The sequence below is a fragment of the Lynx canadensis genome, chromosome F2 (genome assembly GCF_007474595.2).
Source record: "Lynx canadensis isolate LIC74 chromosome F2, mLynCan4.pri.v2, whole genome shotgun sequence".
Classification (NCBI taxonomy): domain Eukaryota; kingdom Metazoa; phylum Chordata; class Mammalia; order Carnivora; family Felidae; genus Lynx; species Lynx canadensis.
This window is the reverse complement of record NC_044320.2, coordinates 82,649,071-82,669,133: the sequence shown is the minus strand read 5'-3', so window position 1 is coordinate 82,669,133 and position 20,063 is coordinate 82,649,071. Positions and strand designations below refer to the sequence as shown.

Below are 20,063 nucleotides of genomic sequence, written 5' to 3'. Positions count from 1 at the left end.
TCGAACTCACAGACTGCGAGATCATGACCTGAGCTGAAAGTCGGACGCTTAACCGACTGAGCCACCCAGCCGCCCCAGGATCTTGACAAAGTTCTTGAAGTAGATAGTTGTGATGGTATATATTATGCACATATTTAGTGCCACTGAATTGTCCACCTAAAAATGGTTAAAATGGTAACATTCATGCGTGTTGTACCACAATAAAAATGAACTTAAAAAGAACTGCTAAGTGAGTTAACTTATTCTCTAGTGTTTGTTTTAGTTCATAAATTAATTATTTTACATGTGGATGTGGAGGCACACTGTATCTAAAAATACATAAATCCAGGCGTGTCGGTGTCTCGGTTAGGCATCTGATTTCGGCTCAGGTCATGATCTCGTGGTCTGTGAGTTTGCACCCCACATTTGGCTCTGTGCTGACAGCTCAGAGCCTGGAGCCTGCTTCAGATTCTGTATCTTCCTCTCTCTCTGCCCCTCCACTGCTCATACTCTGTCTCTTTCTCTCTCCCCCTCTCTCAAAAACAAATAAACATTTACAAAATTTATACACACACACACACACACACACACACACACACATACCCAACTTAAGTAGAATAGTTAGTAAAACTGAATTTGATGTTAATATTAAGAATGTGTACATTGAGTTAAGGTCAATTAATCCCTTCATTGTAAAGTCTAAATATATAAGTTCATAGGATTCCAAATTTCCAGTGATGTCCCAACAAATTCACCATTAACTTATAAATAGTACAAACATGATCATTGCTAACACTTATGTAAGTGGTCATTATATACCAGGTACAGTGCTCAGTTCCTGAATCTTATGTAATTTCACAGTAGCCCTTCAAGATTGTTGCTCTTTTTCTTCCCCCATTTTCTATCCCAAAAAACCTAAGCATAAAGACTCAATGAGAAAAGCCCATGGTAAGACCTTTTTCTGTCTCACAAAGCAGAACTCTGCAAAACTGCTTGTACAAGTACTGTTTTAGGTACAAGTATTGAACAGGGCTTACCCCTCCCACCCCACTATCCCTCTCTGAGAAGAGACTGGAATAATGGATTGTCACCCTGCAGAGTCCCATCATGAGGCTCAAGAAGCTTTAATGAAGAGTTTGTAATTGATATGACCTGACAATAGACTGTGTTATTGATGAGGTGGCAGCAGAGAGAGGAGTGGTGACCAGGATCCAGGAGAATGTTGCTGAGTTGAGTGGCCTGTGGGAACAAAGAGATATGTCAGTTCCTTAGATTCAAGGAGTGCTGGTGGCAAGAGTACTGAGCTTGCACTTCCCAGAGTTTAAAGCCCAGCACTACATTTCTGGTCATATGTTTGAGATGTCATCACGTTTGTTTGTAACATGAGACAGATGATATCATCTGTGCCTTTTCACAAGATGACTGAGGGTAAATGATAAATAGCCCATTATGAATCCCACTGTTTCCACTTAGGTTTCTTTGTGACACTACAGAAACCTTGAACAATGTTGACTCTTGAATTAGAGTTGGCCCTTGAACAATGAAAGGGTTAGGGGCGACTCCCCACACAGTCAAAAATCTGCATGCTTGACTCCCTGAGAACTTACGTAGTAATATCCTACTGTTAATCAAAAGCCTTACCAATAACTTAAACAACTAAAATGTTTTGTTTGTTGTATTATTTACTGTATATTTTTATAATAAAGTAAGCTAGAGAAAAGAAAGTATTATTTTTTATTTTCTTAATGTTTATTTATTTTTGAGAGACAGAGACAGAGCGTGAGAGGGGGAGGGGTAGAGAGAGAGGGAGACACAGAATCTGAAGCAGGCTCCAGGCTCTGAACTGTCAGCACAGAGCCCGATGCAGGGCTTGAACCCACAGACCGCGAGATCATGACCTAAGCCGAAGTTGGACACTTAACCGACTGAGCCACCCAGGCACCCCGAGAAAAGAATATATTATTAAAAAATGATAAAGAAGAAAAATACATTTATAGTATTGTACTTATCAATACCATAAATTTAAGTCATCTTTTTACAAATGGGTCATCTGTCAGAACCTACATCAATATTGTCTTATATGATATAAAACATTGTAGATGTTATACATTTTACTAACACTAACCATCAAAAATGAAAAGACAATATGGAAAAAATTCACATTTATTACGGTTTTAACAATTCACATATCGATAACAAGCCACAATACAATTGCAGTTTGGTGACCTACTATAATGGATAGGATTGCTTCATGTAGGCTAGCCTATATACACTAGTGAGTGAATCCTTATAAAATCTTGATGGTGTACCATATTATAGTCATATTTATAATGCAGTATTGGAGACAGTGATCATTTATAAAAAGAACTCACCTCTGATGATAGGCTAAAATGCAATCTCCAATTATTAGAGAAAGAGGCATACTGTACAGTAATAGAATTCTTTGAAAGAAAAGTTATAAAGCAGTATGAAAACTAGCACATTATTAATTTTATATTAAATATCATTCACTTTATGCCTATGTAAGAATAGGCTTTCCTCTTCCATATGAGTCTTGCAGGTTGATGTTCTACACAATGTGTATTTAGGCAGTAGTGATGATGATGACACAAAAATGTCTTGTATGCTTAATAGATTTTCATACAAAGATACACACATACACACCAGCTAAGGTTATTAACCATACAACATGATGAATATTTGTTATTCGGTAAGTGGAACTGGATCATCATAAAGTCTTCATTGTCATTCTCTTCACATTGAGTAGGCCAAGGAGGAAGAAGAGGGTTTGGTCTTACTGTCTCAGACGTTGCAGAGGCAAAGGAAGTGGAGGAGGTGGAAAGGAAAGAGGGAAGGGCAGGCATGCTTAATGTAACTTTGTGGAAATAAATATACTATCCGTGTGGCATTTTTGCCTTTTCCTTCTCTAAAAATGTTTTCTACGGTACCAGTCCTTCTTCCGCCATTTGCTTTAGTTTCAGTGCCTGTATCATAGAAGGGTCCATGTTGTAAAAGTAGTCTTGAGTAATCAGAATCCTCTGCCAGATTGCCTGATGTCAATTTGTTTTTAGGCACTGCTGCTTCTATGTCTTCTTCCTTATCATCTGATGCTGATTAGGAATCATTCATTTCCATCAGGTCTTCTGTTAATTCCTCTGGTGTCATGTCTGTTAGCTCTTTAATTTCTCCAAGATCCATAGTTTGAAACCCTTAACACTGCTCACCTTTTTTGCTATATTCACAATCTTTTTTTATGATTTCCTTGATTGGCTCTGTCATAAATCCTGTAAAGTCATACACAACATCTGAATACAGTTTTCTCCAGCAAGAATTAATTGTTTCAGCTTGATGGCTTTCATAGCTTTTTCTCTAACATTGATGGCATCTTCAATGGTGTCATCCTTCCAGGCTTTCGTGATGTTCTCTCTTTTGGGGTTCTCTTCCACTGTGTTGACAATCCTTTCCATAGAGTACCCTGTGTAATGAGACTTAATGGACATGAGGACTTCATGGTCTAGAGGCTGAATTAGAGATGCTACACGCAGACAAGTAGACTACTTCAGACCTTCATTGTTGAACTCATGAGGTTCTAGGTGGCCAGAGCCATTTTCCAATATGAAAAGAACTGTAAAAGGCAGTCCCTTATTGGCAAGGTACTTCCTGACATCAGCATCAATGGAACCAATCCAGGAAACGAGTTCATTGTCCAGGCCTTCTTGGACAACCAAAAGACTGGCAGCTGGTGTTTATCTTTTCCCTTCAAAGATCAGGGGTTAGTAGCTTTATACATAAGGGTAGTCCTGATTATAAACCTGACTGCATTTGCACAGAACAGTAGAATTAGCCTGCCCCTTCCTGTCTTAAATCCTGGTTTTCACTTCTCTTCCTTACTAATAAATGTCCTGGTGGCTTCCCCCCCCCCCCCCAAGGATAGGGCACTTTTGTGTTAAAAACCTGTTCAGGCAGATATCCTTTCTCCTTGATAATTTTCTTAGTGGTATCTGAGAACTCATCTGCTGTCTTTTAGTCAGCAGAAGCTGCTTCTTTTGTGATCTTGACATTTTTTTAAGCCAAACCTCTTTCTAAAATTATCGAACCATTCTTTCCTGGCATTAAATTGTCCAGCTTTAGGTCGTTCACCTTCCTTTTGCTTTAAGTTGTCATATAATGACTTTTTCTCAAGTCATATTAGAATTTATAGGCATGCCTGTCTTGAAGCAATCCTGCACCCACATAAAAACTGCATTTTCAATATAAGGTAGAAAGGTATCTTGCAAAAAGTACAAGATTTTCATGCCTACTGGCATGGCTGCAGTGACAGCTTCATGAATTTCTTTTTTTTTACGATAGTTCTTAAAATAGTGAGTAACCTCAGCTGTAGACCTCAGTCTGGGGTACATATCAAGCAATTCAGCTTCTTCTTATAATGTCATAACTTTTCTCTACTTTTTGGGAGCACTTCCAACATCACTAGTAGCACTTCCTATGGGTCTCCTAGTGTTATTTAAGGTTTACAATATTGCCCTAACCATGAAGAAAAATAAACGAGAACTGTGAGAGCTCACTTTTTACTGCCATCGGCAATTTACTGGAGATACCAGCTGCTCATGTGCAGGTAATTAGCATCACACAGCCTTTTAAGTGGACACTCTTGAGCTCACCACGATAGCAACAGGAGGTGGCTGGGAAATTATTACAGTAGAACAGCATGTATTAGTGTTAACTTCACGCAGTTATGACTTAATACTACACTTTTATGTCTGTTTACATTTCTTTCAACTACGAATGGTACCATGTACAATCTGTAAAAGTGTGTATGTTTTGATAAGTTTTAACTTTTTGTGATAGATTTGTATATATTTTACAGTAGCAAATGATAAAATAGGCTAATATTTACATATATTTTATGCATTCATGACATACCTTTTTAAGTTTTTAGATATTTCCAGGCTAGATGGTTTGTCTGGAAGTTGTTTCAAATTGTCACAAATCTCCAAAAAAATTTCAACATATTTATTGAAAAGAGCCCATGGATAAGTGGACCATTGCAGTTCAAACCTGTGTTGTTCAGGGGTCAGCTGTTTAACTGTATGATTTGGAGGCTTCAACTTTCATGTGGTGATTGAATATGAAAATCATGTAAAACTCAGGTGAAAATTTCATACAGAACTGTGAAATTATTTTGCAGAATATTATATAAGTATCAAAGGATCAACTACGGCACTGCTACTGAGAATATACATGTGGGGCAAACTACATGAAGTCCTAGAGATGAGATATACTATTGACTTGTTTCTGAAAATGTGTGATGCATTAAAGTCAGAGGATTCTGTACTTTTTTTTCTATGTAGAGCAAGGTTTATTTACTTCAGAGAGGCTTGACATCACTGATCTTAACATAAGTAACTTTGATGCAACCTGAGTGGCTACTTGCCCGAGACACAAGCCAAATTTGATCTAGCTTTGAAGCCCTGTTAAAAACATTACAGTTAAAGCAATCAACTTGTGGTTAAATATTAAACATTATTGAATGAATGGAATGTTTCATATCTAATGCAGTCTCCCAATTGGCCCATGAGTACTTTTTATCGCAAAAGTAAAGACTGGAAGAGCAAACAAAAAGTTTCACTGTTTAAAAAATTTCTGCTCTCTGGCCATGGTCTTTCAAAGGTTAGTGTTAGTGAGCATGGCCCCTGAGTTCCCTGCCACCAAGGTACACTCACCTGCGAGCTCCTATGTAGAGAAGGGGTGATAGATGTCACTGCATTGCTCTCCTAGTGTGTGTCCCTCTTTAAGGACACTCCACTGAGCTCACTAATTCTTTCAGAATCACAAACACATTGGCAACCATCAGGTTAAATAATATATATGAACAAAAATGTATTTCACAGTTTACAGATTTCTTCTTGCTTAAAACATCTTGGATACACTCATGTTCTTCACCTTCTGGGTATTTACATTATAGAAGTATAACATGCTATACCCATACAGGCCTCAGCTAGAATAAAGAAGTTTTTCTTAATTTTTCTTTTTTATTATTTTCAACATAATAACCTAGAAGATAACACAAAGGTTAGAATAGAGGTGGCTTTTGGTCTTACTGTCTAAATGATAATGACTTATTGTGGTCACTCAGCATCTACACTGTTTCCTACTCTTTGTGGGCACTGTCCTTTCTGCCTGGAGTGTTTTTTCACACTCCCCTGGTACACGACAAAACATACTTCTCCTGCTCTTTTTCTTTGCACCTTCCTTGCCATCTTTTTCCCAACTCAAGGCAAACTTGGTTGCTCCCTCTTGTGTGCTGTCATGGTTCCTTCCATATGCCTCCATTATAGCACATTCAATACAAAAACCACCTACAATGTACACCTGTCTTTCCTTCTTCACTGTGAGCGTCTTGAGTGCAAGGCTGGTGTTTATAGCCTAAGTGGAAATTGGCTTTACAAGACCTGTGTGACCATACATGATCCCCGTGAAAATTGGAAAACCAACTCATTTTTTGAGGAAGCAGAAGTGGGGGTGGGATATGTACACTAGTATTTGCAGCTATGAAAGCACATAGTGCTTTCATAGTAGATCTTCAACCTCAGCTAAGATAAAAATTCTCAGGAAGTTTTCATCCTCTGTCCACAGCCTTATAGGACAGAAGGATTACATAGTATACAGCAGTAGTATGTAGTATGGTGTATAGAATAGTGGCAGAGACAGGTAGTTGTCACTTAAAAATAGAGCTCTCCTGCTAAATTATTGCCAAACAGACAAGGAAAGTAAGTACAAGCAGGCATGATCACCGGGCTTCCAGTTGATTTTACAGGAGACATTCTCTTGCACGGCCTTAGATGGTGACACTGTGAAAAGTCCCTTCAGCATCAGCATTCCTTATTGAGTGAAGAAAATTGATCGGAAGACCCACAAGCTTGTGGACAGAATTAATGGAGATGACTTATGTGGTGCCACAGCTGGCCCTTAGCGCTCAGTAAAAGAGGTTTACCTTCCACTCACTTGTCCAAGAAACAATTGTGTGTTTAGCCTAATCCAGGCTTCATTACCTGAGCAGGTTCCCGGAGACCCCCACAAACTGGCCACTTGACCTTGTTTCATATGTGGCTACTATAACGTCTCTGCCGGTGCAGAGCAGTAGCTCTTATTTATTAAGCACCTGTGCAGACTAGGTTCTGTGCTGGTGCTTCAATCACACAAGTCCATTTAGTGTCCACTAACCTTGTGTGAGGCAAGACGACCTCATTTGCAGGGGAGGAAGCTGAGGCTGTGTCCTGCCTGTGGTCCCAGGTTGTGGTTCTGGGAGAAGAGCCAGGATTTGTGCCAGGTTGCACCCACTCCACCCTCCAGGTGCCCGCGACAAGGGCTGGATTCGGCAGCACAGGACCCTTCTCTTTAGTACAATGCTTGCAACTTGCAAAAGTGACTCATGCACATTTGCAAAGATGCCCACTCCTACAGAGCAGGGGAGAGGTCATTCCCCTCCTCTGAATTCACCTCTGGTGAAGAGCAGCGTCCAGGCACAGAAGCTACCATCCTTAGGGATACAATCTTACAGGAATAATCCGAAGAGTGAAATAGTGGGAGTGTCAATGCCTAAAAGATTATCCCGACCCCAGTCACTTTATCACATTGCCAGTGCTGATTCTCAGCATTGAGCCTCTTTCCGATGGAACTGAAGGTCAGCTCTTTGCCTTTGGGAGATCTGTGAAATAGGTCAGGTTGCCATTTTGCATATTTTCCCTTTCAGACAAGTCAATAATTGTAAAAACAGAGTTCTAAATCTATATTCCCTTTGCAAAGTTTACCTTAGTCCCCTGGCAACAAAAAATATAAATGCCTATTCGATTTTGTTCTGGCATCTAGAATCCTAAGGATCTTAGAAATAATTGTTTTAATTTAAGAAATGAGAATCCGGTCCAACAGAGAATTAGTTTGTTACTTGCTCTCTTTTATGCGATGCGGGTAGAATTTTCACTTTCACTTTACAGATGAGAATGCAGAGTTTAAACAATTTAAGTATAGTTTGATGAAACCAACTGAGTCATCTGTGGCTGGCTTATAATTAAAATTCAAAATTCCTGGCTTCCAGATCTGCTTGAGTTGTATCTAGTATTGTTTTTACAGTAGTGTCATGGACACTTTTTTTTTAAATTTATTTATTTATTTTTAGAGAGACAGAGTGAGAACATGCGTGCAAATGGGAGAGGGGCAGAGAGAGAGAATCCCAAGCAGGCTTTGCACCGTCAGCACAGAGCCTGATATGGGCTCAAACCCATGAACCATGAGATCGTGACCTGAGCTGAGATTAAGAGTGGAAGCTTAACCAACTGAGCCACCCAGCTGCCCCTGTCACAGACACTTTTATAGAAAAGAAGTCTTTAATATTTGCTAAGTTACTTTAGATCTTTGAGGAAGCAACTTTATGCTCTGGAAGTGAAATCAAAACCACAGTGAGGTATCACTTCCCATCTATTAGAATAGTTATCATGAAAAAGACAAGAGATAACAAATTCTGGTGTGGATGTGAAGAAAGGGGACCCTTGAATAGTGATGCCCAGCACCTTTTTGTACCTCTTGGCCATTTGGATGCCTTCATTGGAAAAATGTTTCTTTATTTCCTCTGCCCATTTTTTAATTGCTTTTTTGTTGTTGTTGTTGTTATTGAGTTATAGGAGTTTGTGAATATTTTGCATATTAACACCTTATCAAATGTGGGATTTGCTAATATTTTCTTCCATTCTGTAGCCTCCCTTTTCATTTTGTTAATGGTTTCCATTGCTGTGCAGGAGCTTTTTGGTTTGGTGTGGTCCCACTTACTCATTTTTGTGGTAGTTTTACGGTATCAGATCTTATATTCAAATCTTATTCTTCTAAGGGTTTTATGGTATTAGATCTTACATTCAAATTTTAAGTCATTTTCAGTTGATTTTTGAACATGGTGTAAGATAGGGGTCCAATTTTGGTTCATTTCTGGCCTTTCTATTCTGTTCCATTGATCTACTTGTCTGTTTTTATGCCAATACCATACTGTTTCCACTGTTGCTTTAATTTAGTTTGAAATCAGAGAGTGTGATGCCTCCAGCTTTGTTCTTTCTCCAGTTTTCTTTGGCTATTTGGAGTCTTTCATGGTTTCATACAAATTTTAGGATTTTTTTTTTCTATTTCTGTGAAAAATGTCATTGGAATTTTGACATGGATTGTATTGAATCTATAGACTGCTTTGGCTAATATGGACATTTTAAAAATATTAATTATTCCAGTCCGTGAGCATGGAATATCTTTGTATTTATTTGTATATTCCTCAATTTCTTTTAATGTCTCACAGTTTTCAGTTTAGAGAGTTTTCACTTCTTTCATTAAATTTCTTCCTAGGTATTTTATTCTTTTTGATACAATTATAAATGGGATTGTTTTCTTAATTTCTCTTTTGGAATGACTGTTGTTAATGTAAAACACTTAACTGATTTTTGTATAATGATTTGTATACTGCCACTTTACTGCATTTGTTTGTTAATTCTAACAGTCTTTTTGGTGGAATCCTTTCTGTTTTCTATATATGAAATCATGTCATCTGCAGATAGAGATAGTTTTACTTTTCCTTTCTGATTTGGATATCTTTTATTTCTTTTTTCTTCCCTAATTGCTCTGATTAGGAATTCTAGTACATGTTGAATAAAATTAGTGAGAGTAGTTTCTGATCTTAGGGGGAAAGTTTGTAGCTTTTCTCTGTTAAGTATGATGTTAGCTATGGGCTTATTTATTATATATGGCCTTTATTTTGTTGAGGTACATTCCCTCTATATCCAGTCTGTTGAGAGTTTTTGTCATGAATAGATTAGGAATTTTGTCAAATTCATTTTCTGCATCTACTAAGATGATCGTAAGAGTTTTTCACCTTCCTTTATAAATGTGGTGCATCATGTTGATTGATTTGTGGGTGTTCAGCCATCCTTGCGTTCCTGAAATCAGTCCCACTTGATCATGACATATGATCCTTTTAATGAATTATTGAACTGGGTTTGCCAATATTTATTGAGGATTTTGGCATCTATGATCATCAGTAATATTAGCCTATGATTCTCTTTTCTTGTAGTGTCCTTGTCTCATTTTGGTATCAGGATAATGCTGGCTACATATACTGAATTTGGAGGTGTTCCCTCTACTTATATATTTTGGAAGAGTTTGAAAAGGATTAGTAGTGATTCTTTAAATATTTGGTAGCATTCACCCATGAAGCCATCTGGTCTTGGACTTTTGTTTTAGATGTTTTTAATTACTGGTTCAATCTCCTTACTAGTAATTGGCCTATTCAGATTTTCTGTTTCTTTATGATTCAGTCTTGGTAGGTTGCACATTTCTAAAGTGTATCCATTTCTTTTATGTTGTTCTATTCATTGACATAAAATTGTTCACAATAGTCTCTTACGATTCTTTGTATTTGCATGGTATCAGTTGTATAACATCTCTGACTTTATTATTTTGATTTTATTTAATTCCTTTCTCTTTGTTTCTTTTGATAAATCTAGGTAAATCTTTTCAACAAAACAGCTCTTAGTTTCATTGATTTTTTTTCCATTGTCTTTTCAGTCTCTATTTCATTTATTTTTGCTGTAATCTCTGTTGTTTCCTTCCTCCTACTAATTTTGGGCTTAATTTGTTCTTTTCCTAATTCCTTGCGTTATAAAGTTAGGTTGTTTATTTGATTTTTTTTTTTTTTTCTCATGTAGGCATTTACACTCTGAACTTCCCTCTTAGAAGTGCTTTTTTGCTGCATTCTTAAGTTCTGGTGTTTTGTATTTTCATTTGTATCAAGATGTTTTTCAAATTTCTCTTTTGGTATCTTTTTTGCCCCATTGGTTATTCAGTAGCATGTTGTCCATAATTTCCACTTTTGTGAATTTTTCCAGCTTTCTTCCTCTAATTGATTTCTAGGATCATAAGATGCTATATATCATTTCATACTTAGTGGCCGAACATACGATCTGTCCTGGTGAATGTTTCACATGTACCTGAGAAGAATATGTGTTCTGCTGCTGTTGGACGGAATATCCTATATATACTGAGGTCCATCTAGTCTAACACGTCATTTAAGTGCAAAGTTTCCTTACTGATTTTCTGTCTGGATAATCTGTTAATGTTTATTTTTTTTTAATATATATTTTTTTAATGTTTATTTTTGAGACAGGGAGAGACAGAGCATGAACGGGGGAGGGTCAGAGAGAGGGAGACACAGAATCTGAAGCAGGCTCCAGGCTCTGAGCTGTCAGCACAGAGCCCGACGCGGGGCTCGAACTCACGGACCGTGAGATCATGACCTGAGCCGAAGTCGGACACTTAACCGACTGAGCCACCCAGGCGCCCCAATCTGTTAATGTTTAATGTATGTTTACATTGTATTTTTAGGTGCTCATAAAAGTGCATAAATATTAACAATTATTTTATCCTCTTTTTGGATTGTCCTCTTTACCCTTATATAATGACCTTCTTTGTCTTTTGTTGCAGTTTCTGGTTTTAAGGTCTTTTTTGTCTGATGTAAGTGTAGCTAGCCCTGTTTCTTTTGCTTTCCATTTTTTATGGAGTATCATCTTATATCGCTTCATTAGTCTGTTTCCTACAGCTGAAGTGGGTCTCTTGTATACAATATGATGTTTGTTTTTCTTTGTTTGTTTTATCAGCTACTCTAGGTCTTTGGATTGGAGAATTTAGTCCACTTACATTCAAAGTTATTTTTGATTGGTTACTATTGCCTTTTTGGTTCACTGTTTTCAGGCTGCTTTTTTCTTTTCTACCTCTTTTGCTCCTGCTGTGTGATTTGATAATTTTCTGCAGTATTGTGTCCTGATCCCTTTCTGTTTACCTTTGGTTTAACAACTATAGGTTTTTGTTTTGTAGTTACCATGAAGCTTACATAAACATGTCATGGTTACAACAGTCCATTTTAAGTTGATAACTGCTTAGCTTGAACATACAGAAAAACAAAATGTTTACACTCCAGTTTTGCTTTTAATGTCACAGTTTGCATCTTCTTATATTGTGTATCCATTAACAAATTACTGTAGTTGTAGGTATTTTTAATACCTTTTTTAAATTTTTGTGCTAGAATTCTAATTTATCTACAATAATTAGTTTTAGATTATTTTGAACTAACTATATATTGACTTTTACCTCTGAATTCTATACTTTCATATGGTTTCATGTTACTAACTAGAGTGCTTTCATTTCAGTTTAAAGAATTCCTTTTATTATGTCTTACAAGGCCAGTCTAGTGATGATGAACTGCTTCAGCTTTTGTTTGTCTGGGAAATCCTAAATATCCTTCAGTTCTGAAGGAGAACTTTGACAAGTAGAATATTATTGGTTGGCAATTGCTTTATTTCAACACTCTGAATATATCATTCACTCCCTTTTGACATACTAGGTTTCTGTTGAAAACTCCATTTATGGTTGATTTCCTTGCTATACTATGCTACTCTGGCTGTCCTTAAGATTCTCTTTGTCCTTAACATTTGACAGTTTAACTATAATGTGCCTCATTGTGTGTCTCTTTTGATCATCCTGTTTTAATTTTGGGGGGCTTTGTTTATCTGGGTATTTGTTCCTTTCCCCAGGTTAGATGAGTTGTCAGCCATTATTTCTGTGAATATACTTTCTGTTCTTTCTTTCTTTTCTCCCTCTGGGACTACTCTTATGCATATGTTATCCACTTGATGGTATCCTAGAAGTTTCTTAAACTATCTTTACTCTTTTTCATTCTTTTTTCCTTTTTGTTTCTCTGTTTGTTTGTTTTAATGTTTATTTATTTTTGAGAGAGAGAAAGACATGACATAGCATGAGCGGAGAAGGGGCAGAGAGAAAGGAAGACAGAATCCAAAGTAGGCTCCAGGCTCTGAGCTGTCACCACAGAGCCTGACGCAGGGCTTCAACTCACAAACTGTGAGATCATGACCTGAGCTGAAGTCAGTTGCTCAACCGACTGAGCCACCCAGCTGCCCCTGTTCCTTTATTTGGATCAATGTTATTTTATTTGGATAAATTCCACTATTCTGGTTTTCCCCTCACCCCCACCCCAACTGCCCTGTTTTGTTTTTTTTTTAAGTTTATTTATCTTGAGAGAGAGAGGAATCCCAAGCAGGCTCTGCACTGCCAGCACAGAGCCTGATGCAAAGCTTGAACCCATGAACCGTGAGATCATGACATGAGCTGAAATCAGGTATTGGTTGCTCCACCAACTAAGCCACCCAGGTACCCCCCACTGCTCTGTTTTTTAATTCACTGATCCTTTTTGCCACTTTAACTAGACTCTTTGAACCCCTTTAGTGAATTTTTTCAGTTTAGTGATTATATCCTTCAGCTTTTTGTTGTCTGTTTGGTACTTTTAAGATATATTCTATCTCTTGTTGAAATTCTCAGTTCGTGCGTTGTTCTCAGTTAGTATCTATATACCCATTGTGTTGAACTCTCGTCAATAAGTCACTCATATCAATTTCATTAAGGTTAGTTTCTGGAGCATTATCTTGTTCTTTTGTTTTAGAATGTATCCTTCATTTCTTCATTTTTCTTGACTCTCTGTGTTGGGTTCTATGCAGTAGATAAAATAGCCACCCCTCCCAATCTTAACAAATTGGCCTCATGGAAATGTACTTTGCCAGTCAGCCTGGCCTGAGCTCCAAGTCATCTCTCAAATTTTTGTGATTTCTAAGCCACCATTGTTGGCTTTCAGTGGCTTTCAGTATTTGAGGGTGTGCCAAAACCCATTAGTGTCCCAAAAGTGTGAGAAATGACCATATGCCTTTCAGACTCAGAAGACTATGAATTGCCTGCCCCATCAGCTCCCTAATGCAGGCTAATTGAAAGCCTAAATTTCAGGCAGCAGCTGGAAAAGTCAGGACATTTCATGTGCATGGACAGGCTCTTTGATTGCCATGATTTTTCTTTTGCATAGCTGTGACACAGAGCATTAATAGCTATGTCACTAGCTTGTTCAAGGAGTTTATGAAAATGGCACCCAGAAGGATGCCGGTGAGTAGCAGAAGCTCAGCAAATAGTAACTGAAGTTGAACTACAGTTGTTAAGTTGGAAGCTCCATTCAGTGACATTCTGAGTTATTAAGTTTCCCACTTACTGCCTTCTGTTTCTTCTGCCTGTCAGGCACTTTGCACCTCACTTAACTTGCCTGCCTAGGGACTTGTTACCCCTAGACCACCACCTCTGCCCAGTACTTCTCATTCTTCATGGACGTAAGTGAGCAAATCACATTTATTTGTTTGTTTATATATCCTATCTTATTCCAAAATGGATTTTAGATGGCTTAAAAAATAAAAAGTTTCAAGTATGGAAATCTACATGGAAGAGAAGCAAGCAAACAGTGGTAAAGGAGGAAACAGTGTTAAGGCTCAAGGCTGTATATGCAAACGGATCCAGCACACTTGAAAAGCACTACGATTATCTGCTAGTGATACCTTAGGACATTTTCCTTATAAGGACAAAGCTGTAATACAGAAATAAAATAATGTAGTATAACAAATATAACAACTGGTTAGTAGGAATTATTCCTCTTAATATCTGTTGGTGCAAGCTGCCGGCATAAGGGCTCTAGGTTACTCCGAGAGATTGTGGATTTTATACTGTCCATTGGCTGTCTTAGCATGGGAATGTTTTGAGCATCTCTGAGCATAATTCCTGAGTGAAATGAAGATAAAAATATTTCAAGTATGTTAAATTTAATGAAAGAGTCAGTGTCTGTATAATAGATGTTTAATGAATTTTAACTATTTAATTATTCACATTAACTTATTTCACATTAAACTAATTCACATTAACCTGATTCTTTTTACATACAGATTAAAAAAAAAAAAAAAAAAGCCTGTGGTCTTCATATACTTAATCCAGGAGTACTCTTTAGGATATCTAGAGGAAAGTATAAAAGAATAAAATCTTAAAGCTAATTCTCAACAGATATTTCTTTTAGCCTATCTCTTGGTAACTGTTAGGTGGCAGTGAGTTTAAAGTTGTTCTGCTTTCTTTTGTTTCATTCAACAGATGTTTTTTAGAGTGCCAAGTACAGGGGATACTCTCATGTCAGTACCTTAATGGAGCTGACAGTCCCGTAAGCAGCCAGCTAAAGCAGGATGGGTGGAGAGAGTACCAGGAACCACACAGGGAACCTGGGAAGGCAGAGAGAGCCCCTGACACAAGCAGCCTCAGGAGGGTGGAGCTGTGCTGATATGCAAAGAATGAGTTGAAGGATCCAGCCAGGATTGGGGACAGCAAGTAAAACTATTTGTAGCAAGATAACTCATTTGAGGAAAGTGAAAGAGGCTCAGTACAGAGAAGAGAGGGTGTGGCCATGGGTGAAGCTAGAACTGTCAACACCCAGAGTCTGAGGGGCCTGTGCTGTGTGCTAAGTCAAGACTCAGTCTGGGGGGCCGAGGGGACACAGATTACATTATTACGTCTGTGGTTTTGAAAATTCACTCAAAATGTGAAGAATGGGTTGGGAGCAGGATAGGGCATCAAGGCTAGAAACAAGCATAGCAGTGAAGAGGCTCTTACAGTGACCAGGTCAAGGGCAGTGAACATGCCAGCTAGTTGAGACAATAGTGGTGGCAGAAGCAGCTGGGTCCTGAGAGCATCCAGGAGGATGAAGGATTAGAAGGGAGATTGAATTTTTTTAGCTTGGAAGTTTGGGATTTTTATAACTGCATAGTTGGTTGCACCTTCACAAAGATAGAGAAGACATGAGGAACAGGTTCAAGATATTGTTTGTTTCTTGGTTAGGCAGAAATTGGCCATCTATACTTTAAAACCCAGCTGAACTGAGACTGGTGAAAGTGAGGAGTCTAAAAGTGATATGTGTCTAAATGGAGTGCCCAGTCGGCTCTGTACAGAAGAGTGCTTTCTTAGTCCATCCAGGCTTCTATAATAAGTTACCATAATCTGGGTGGTTTATAAAGAACAGAAATTTTTTTTTTTTTTAATTTTTTTTTTTCAACGTTTATTTATTTTTGGGACAGAGAGAGACAGAGCATGAACGGGGGAGGGGCAGAGAGAGAGGGAGACACAGAATCGGAAACAGGCTCCAGGCTCCGAGCCATCAGCCCAGAGCCTGACGCAGGGCTCGAACTCACGGACCGCGAGATCGTGACCTGGCTGAAGTCGGACGCTTAACCGACTGCGCCACCCAGGCGCCCCTATAAAGAACAGAAATTTATGTCTCAGATTTCTAGAGCTTGGGAAGGCCAGAATCAAGGCCTGGCATCTGGTGGGAGCCTGCTTCCTAGTTCACAGACAGTGCCTTTTCAGTGTCCTCATATGGCAAAGGGGAGAGGGAGTCCTTTGGGGTCCTTCATATAAGACCACTAATCCCACTTATGAGGGGTCCACCACTGTGACATAATGACCCCCAAAGATCTGACCTCCAAATACCATCACATTGGGCGTTAGGATGTGAAATGTGAATTTGAGGGGGACACAGACATTCAGTCTGTAGCAGGCATAGGGTCATACCTGCAGCAGAACCACAGTTGTCCTCAAAGAGATATTTTGGGTTTACCCTGAACACATGGGCACTGTGAGTGAAGTCCTTAAGGTTCTATCCCATGAGGCTGTAATAAGAGATGAAGAAGGGCACTATTTCATAATCAAAAGGTCTATCCAACAAGAAGATCTAATAATTATAAATATTTATGCCCCCAACTTGGGAAAGCCAAATATAGAAGTCAATTAATAACAAAGAGGGGTGCCTGGGTGGCTCACTCAGTTCAGTGTCCATATTCAGCTCAGGTCATGATCTCATAGTTCATGAGTTCGAGCCCTGCATTGGGCTTTGTGCTGATGGCTGAGAGCCTGGAGCCTGCTTCAGATTCTGTGTTTCCCTCACTGTCTGCCCTCCCCCGCTTTTGCTCTCTCTCATTCTCTCTCTGTCTCTCTCTCTCTCAAAAATAAATACATATTACAAAATTATTTTGAAATAACAAACTTAAAGAAACATTGATAATAATATAATAATAGTAAGTGACTTTAACATCCCACGTACAGCAATGGATAGATCTTCTAAGCCAAAGATCAACAAGGAAACAATGACTTTGAATGACACACTGGACCAGATGTACTAAACAGATATATTCAGAGCATTTCACCCTAAAGCAGCAGAATACACATTCTTTTTGAGTGCACATGCAACATTCTCTAGAATAGATCACATTCTGAGCCACAAATCAGGCCTCAACCAGTACAAAAAGATTGAGATGATACCATGCATATTTGCAGACTACAACACTATGAAACTTGAAGTCATCCACAAGAAAAAATTGGGAAAGACTAGCAATACACAGAGGTTAAAGAACATCCTGCTAAAGAATGAATGGATTAAGCGGGAAATTAAAGAAGTCCTAAGGAGAAGAAGAAGAAGAAGGAGGAGGAGGGGGATGGGGAGGAGAAGGAAGAGAAGAAGGGGAAGAGGAGGAGAAAGCAGCAGCAGCAGCAGCCACCGCCAATGAAAATGAAAACATTACAGTCCAAAACCTTTAGGATCCAGCAAAAGCAGTCGTAACGGGGAAGTATACAGCAAGTCAGGCCTATGTCACGAAGGAAGAAAAGTCTCAAATGTACAGCCTAACCTTACACCTAAAGGATCTGGAAAAAGAATAGCACATAAAGTCTAAGACCAAAGGAGAGGGATATCAAAATGATAGAAATAAATAATGTAGAGATTAAAAACAAAAACAGTAGGACAAATCAGTGAAACTAGGAGCTCGTTCCTTGAAAGAATTAAAATTGATAAAGCCCTAGCCAGACTTAACAAAAAGAAAAGAGAAAGGACGCAAATATGTAAAATCACAAATGAAGGAGGTGAGACCGCAACCAACACTGCAGAAATACAATTATAAGAGAATGTTATGAGCAACTATATGCCAACAAAATGGATAATCTGGAAGAAATGTATAAATTCCTAAAAACATATAAACTACCAAAATTGAAACAGGAAGAAGTAGAAAATTTGAACAGACCCAAAACCAGTAAAGAAATTGAATGGTGATAAAAAATCTCCTAACAAATGAGTACAGGGTTGGATGGCTTCCCAGGGGAATTCTACCAGACATTTAAGAAGAATTAATACCTATTCTTTTGAAACTGTTCCAAAAAAACAGAAACAGAAGGAATTGGAATGAAAAATTCCAAACTCATTCTGTGAAGCCAGCATTACCAAAACCAGACAGACTCCACTGAAAAGGAGAGTTACAGACCAATATCCCTGATGAACATTGAGCAAAAATTCTCAATAAGATACTAGCAAATAGAATCCAACAGTGCATTAAAAGAATTATTCACCACAATCAAGTGGGATTTATTCTTGGGCTCAGGACTGGTTCAATATCTGAAAATTAATCAACCTGATATACCACATTAATAAAAGACAGGGTAAGAACCATACAATTCTCTCAATAGATGCAGAAAAAGCATTTGTCAAAGTATAGCATCATTTCTTGAAAAAAGAAAACTCAAGAAAATAGGGATAGAGGGAACATACCTTAATATCATAAAAGCCATATATGAAAGGCCCAGAGCTAATATCCACAGTGAGGAAAAACAGAGAACTTGCCCCCTAAGGTCAGGAATACGACAGGAATGTCCACTCTCACCACTGTTGTTCAACATAGTACTAGATAGAAGTCCTAGTCTCATCAATCAGACAACAAAAAGAAGTAAAAAGCATATGAATTTGGCAAGGAAGAAATTAAACTTTCACTCTTTAGAGACAACATGGTACTCTACATGGAAAACTCAAAAGACTCCAAAAAAAATTGCTAGAACCATTACATGAATTCAGCAAAGTTGTAGGATAAAAAAAATCAACATACAGAAATCTATTGCATTTCTATAAACCAATAATGAAGCAGCAGAAAGTGAAATCAAGTAATCATTCCCCTGTATAATTGCACCAAAAACCATAAGATACCTAGGAATAAGCCTAACTTAAAGAGGTAAAAAGATCTATACTCTTAATAGCTAACACACATGAAAAAATGCTCACCATCACTCATCATCAGGGAAATACAAATCAAGCAAAATGAGATACCACCTCACATATGTCATAATAGCTAAAATTAACTCAGGAAACAACAGATGTGGGTGAGGATGCGGAGAAAGGGGACCCCTCTTACATTGTTGGTGGAAATGCCACTCTGGAAAACTGTGGAGGTTCCTTTGAAGGTTAAAGATAGACGTACCCTATGACCCAGCAATTGCACTTCTAGGTATTTATCTAAAGGATACAAAAATACCAATTTGAAGAGGCACATGAACCCCGGTGTTTATTGCAGCACTATCAACAATAGCTAAATCTTGGAAAGAGCCCAAATGTGCATTGATTGATGAATGGATAAAGAAGATGTGGTATAGGGAGAAATGGAATATTACTCAGCGATGAAAAAGAATGAAATCTTTCCACTTGCAATAATATGAATGGAACTAGAGTGTATTATGCTGAGCGAAATAAGTCAGTCAGGTATAAAAAAAATACCATAAGATTTCAGTCATCTGTGGAATTTAAGAAACAAAAGAGATGAACATATGGGAAGGGAAGGAAAAATAAAATAAGGTAAAAACAGAGAGGGAAGGAAACCATAAGAGACTTAACCAGAGAACAAACTGTGGGTTGCTGAGTTGGGGGGAAGGAGAGGGTACTTGTGATGTGCACTGGGTATTATATGTAAGTGATGAATCACTAAATTTTAGTCTTGAAATTAATACTACATTATATTTTAATTCACTTGAATTTAAAAAAAAATCTTAGAAGAAAAAACAATAGCTTGTGTTCAAGACTTGAACAGCATTTAATAAAACAGTTTAAGTCCATAGTGCTATGAGGACTGTGATAGTTTCTTTATTGTTTACTATTCTGTGTTTTTAAAATGATGCATGTTTTGGGGCGCCTGGGTGGCGCAGTCGGTTAAGCGTCTGACTTCAGCCAGATCACGATCTCGCGGTCCGTGAGTTCGAGCCCCGCGTCGGGCTCTGGGCTGATGGCTCAGAGCCTGGAGCCTGTTTCCGATTCTGTGTCTCCCTCTCTCTCTGCC

At 38.2% G+C, this 20,063-nt stretch overlaps 1 protein-coding gene across 2 annotated transcripts in view; it reads left to right on the top strand.

Moving 5' to 3' along the window:
* The window catches only part of SPIDR (scaffold protein involved in DNA repair), a 509,957-nt gene that overhangs the window by 246,053 nt on the left and 243,841 nt on the right, over window positions 1-20,063 (top strand). The gene's annotated exons all lie outside the window — the stretch shown is intronic.